At 36.6% G+C, this 4,598-nt stretch overlaps 1 long non-coding RNA gene across 1 annotated transcript; it reads right to left on the bottom strand.

Annotated features, from left to right (window-relative positions):
• Positions 1–1,241: 1,241 nt before the first annotated feature.
• LOC128213933 (uncharacterized) lies at positions 1,242–2,121 on the bottom strand. The gene is made up of 3 exons (XR_008257834.1): positions 2,045–2,121; positions 1,785–1,866; positions 1,242–1,554 (listed from the first exon to the last, which is right to left on the bottom strand). It is a non-coding gene; the product is annotated as an uncharacterized LOC128213933 (long non-coding RNA).
• Positions 2,122–4,598: the final 2,477 nt, after the last annotated feature.

The raw sequence follows: 4,598 nt of genomic DNA, 5'->3' as shown, positions 1-4,598 counted from the left end.
TAAATAAATGAATTATTTATATGGCTAATTCAACAATCACTTATGCACCTAATTGCTACAGTGTCTTTCTAAATACTACAATACTTTTTGACTAATTAACTATAAAGCACAAACATACTTTCAATCTACATTATCTAATGTCAAGTACTACTTTTCTAAAGTTCACTACATGTATTTATCTAACTGTACTATGGTGTAAGAATATCACATGATAGTGTCACATGACAGTAAATATTGATGATGTCACAGAGGGAAAACTCCACAATCAACCAATGAGAGCAACAAATATAAATAGAATCCCTGATCACATGACAGGAATGTAAGTCACATACCGTATGAATGGCGTATTAATTTTCAATGATTCAATGTCAGAAAGTCACTTACAGGTAAAAAGAAATAATCCCGGGTCTGACCTCACAAATATCAGTGGAAAGTCCGAATAAATGACAGAAATAATCAAATACACATTAATTGCAGAAGGAAATAAATCTCCTAAGCCATGAATATTGCAAAATAACCTTGAATTAGAAATTTGAACCTGTGTGCACTCAAAGGCCTCAAACTAGGTCAGGTCACTATTATGTTGTACTGGCAATGTATTGCAACAGCTGATAAATGTAAACAAATAGTTTTCACAATGTTTTTTTCAAAATAGCAGCACTTTAAATGAGTAACATTTGTGGTGGATGGTTACAAATATTAAAATGCACTTATGAGGAAGGGGTTTAATTAGTAATTAAATACCTTTACCAGATTATTTTTCATGCAAGTGAAATCTCACTCTTACTTTACAAAATCTCACTAAAGACATGTTAAATACCAGAATCTGCAATCCATTAGTTATTTAACATGAAAAGAAGTATAAAAATTGCAAATTCTTAGTATTTTAGGCAATATTTGGTACTCACACAAATCCAGAACCAGATCAATACATCAAGTCTCATTGGAAAGGCCACTAAACACAAATGTCATAAATGTCACACATAATGTTCATCATTTCCCCGAATATCCTGGTCTGGTCCCTGCATCTGTGAATGACGTCCTCGGCAATCCCTACGTCCACTCCGACAGTGTAATTTTATTCCCCAAAGTGTGGTATTCCAAATGTTCCAACATGCTGTTGTCCTTAATGTCTCAAAGTCACATTTCCCGAAAAAAGCATATAGCCTAATCTCGACATCATATGTTTATCCATGTGCACTGATTGTGAATTGGTAATCCATAAATCCAATGGAATGTAACTAATAATTGTGGTATATTATCCGTTGCCGTAGCATTCATGTAATAGTGTTATCAGCACCTCTAGTCAATAGCACACTAAAAATCACGTTGGGCGCCATTATAATGGTTCGACCTTTACCCCTGACCTTTGTGAAGGTCTATAATAGTCAATATATTATGAGGCAAGACCAAGCCGTGGTTCGTAGCAATTGTCCGATTAGTGTGCGGTGTTGACTAACAAAGACTAGTGCTTTCGAGTTTTTACTGTTTATACGATTCACATATATTACAATGGCTCCAGTTCATTACAGTTGAATCTGATGATTCTACACACTGAAATATAACATAAACAGTATTAAGTAATATGCAACATCACATTTAGTTATAATAAATAAAATGTTAAAGAATAGATTTATCTCATACAATATCGTAAAGTGCATAGTGGCCCGTTTTAACAAACAACTATTGAGATAAATGACATTCAATAGAAAGGTAAAACACATGACACATGACAACAACAACAAAACATACATGACATCTGCAGCTACATACAGTACACTTACAAGTTTATGGAACTGAGTGTTCTCACTGGCAACCTCTGTATCTCTCAACTCACATCCGTGATAACTATGAAACTGGTTACTTCTGTAAACAAGTGTGCAAACAGTGAAACACATGCAAAGGGTTACTTAAAAAGAGCTGCTATTTTGAAATACTGATAAATAAACAGAATTTACCAAACCTTCCAAAAATACAAAATACACAACCAATACAACATATTGCAATTAAAAGAATAACTCCCTACAATTCATTTAATACATACCAAACATAGAAATGCTCTATGGAAATGACTCTAGATCTCAGTTAAAACCAAAGAAATAAAATGCGCCAAAACCCTGCAGATTGCTATTCTCACAACATCAAATATCAATCAAGGGAAGCAGACAACACAAAATATGAGAAATGCAGCAGACAACACTTTTAAAGAATGTTGAAATGTTCACAGGGCTACACTGGGACACGTGTTACTCGGGCCATAGGGGGTGCTCGCCGTGTGCGTCCCGCCTGAATTCGCTAGAATGTCTCCCAAACTCTACTCCAACCTTTGACTTAAGTTACATAGTCTATAGGGGGTGCGCGCCATGTGCGTCCCGCCTGAATTTGCTAGTGTGTTATTTCCTAAAACGCTACCCCCACCTGGGACTCAAGTTACATGGGCAATAGGGGGTGCGCACCGTGTGCGGCCCGCCTGATTTCGCTTGTGTGCAATATCTTAAAACTCTAGTCCAACATTGAACTCACGTAACTTGGGCCATAGGGGGTTCACGACGTGTGCGTACCATCTGAATTCGCTAGAATATAATCTTATAAACTCTACCCCAACCTTGGTTTCACGTTACTTGGATAATAGTCGGCGCGCGCCGCGAGCTTGACGCCTGAATCCGCCAGAATATTATCTACCAAGCTCGACTCCCACTTTGACCTTTGATAATTTACCCCAGGGGCAATTTTTCAACGGGTGACTCATACATTTTTAAATTTGAAAACTGACTAAGACTGTTCATTAATGAACCTTCGTCGCATGAAAAGTTGTTCCTCGTTGAAAACAAAAAACTTACAGTGTTCAATCTTTTACATAAATATTATGGTCATGCTTCATTGAATGTAGTAATTGTATATGTTTGGTTATTTATATCACACAATTCCACTAGTTTTATCAATCTTAGATACGATTAAGACCAGTTTTTAAAACCACCCTAAATTTTACGTTGGGTCATTATTTAACGTTGAAAACTGACCACTTCAGTCACATGCAATTTAATAATATTTTGATAGTCAGTATTAAAGTTTCAAGGACATGTATGCCACAGGCTGAAAATACTCTCGTGTGTGCTTATTTCGAGTTCGTATAAAGTGCCGGAATAAAATGATTACTTAGGGGATACCATTGACTTTATTGTAGATAATTGTGAAAATCAAGAACATTGTCCTTTTATTGCTTTGTTTGCTCAACATACATACTATGTAGCAACATTTTCTCTTCCATTGTTGGTTAAGTGATTATTTCCTGAAGCTGTCATTGTTGTTTCAGAACCTCCATGGTGAAACAATATTGATTTAACCATCTTCATGTTCACCTGATGCTGGTTCATGCACATTTTGAGAACTGATTGTTGCAAAAGTGGCAAAATATAAGTACCATATAATGCTTTATATGCACAGTCCTACAAAGAGAATACTAGGTTAGTGCCGTGGATTGAAGAAGTTTATTTCGCAAGGCAGAGGAATTTATCGGGTGAGCTGAAGGCGATAGGTGTCAGTGATATTAACTATAAATATTGATGCTCTGAACAGCGACATGGCAACATTCCGTTAACCTTATGGCTGAGCGTTCACTTTGATGCTGGAACGGTAGGAAATTGGTTCCAGTAGATCCCTTGCTTTGCGGTCGGCATTATATGGTAGTTATGATAGTTTTCAATCAATTTGTGAGTATTCAGCACTAGTTTAAACCAAAAAATCGGTGCTTTACACAGGGCAAATTCCGGATCCAAGAGGTATCTTCTTTAAAAGCTTGGGATTTGCATTGCATCTCCATGTACGTAACACTTTTTCATCAACTCTGATAATACCTTTGTGTGACTGGGAATTGCAGTTACCTCTATGTAATCTCACTTATCGCACTAGAAACTCTTTGGTATTATGGCGCCCTGGTACAGTCAGGCTGTACTGCATTTAATGAGCGCAGGCAAACATTAACTTCAGGTTTGTGAACAATAACAACAACTTATGTCTACAAACACTGTCCCTTAGTTCATAATTGTACTGACTGTATACTAATTAAGGAAGTAATTGTCTCCACAAGTAATAATGCTATATATATACTATATTTGACTGTAAACAGGCATGACTATCGAGCAACTGGGCGATGACCAAACCTGACAGAGACAGTATACCAATTACCAATGAGAGTCACTGGTGCGATTTACCCCGAGACATAATGCCCACAAACACCGTCACCAAGTTGCATCATGATCGGATAATACAACTTGAGATATTTTCTGCCGCATACTAAAAGACCTATTTCCTAATGTAAAAGGGGCATAACTGGTGAGTTACTGACATGATTCACTCCACGTTGGAATTTGACTGAGACTTGCCACCAAATGCTGTAACAGAGTTTCATCATCATAGGATACTAAAAACTTAAGATATTTTCTGGCGAATACTTAAAAGAACTATTTCCTAATGTTAAAGGGGCATAACTCTGACATGATTAACTCCACAGTAAATAATATGTACACATGTTTTGTACTTGTCGCCATTTTTGTATGATATTCGGCCACATGGGTCTATAATCTTCTGGTAAATAAATG

Source organism: Mya arenaria, chromosome 13, assembly GCF_026914265.1.
Source record: "Mya arenaria isolate MELC-2E11 chromosome 13, ASM2691426v1".
Taxonomy (NCBI): Eukaryota; Metazoa; Mollusca; class Bivalvia; order Myida; family Myidae; genus Mya; species Mya arenaria.
This window is presented reverse-complemented; position numbering and strand designations above follow the sequence as displayed.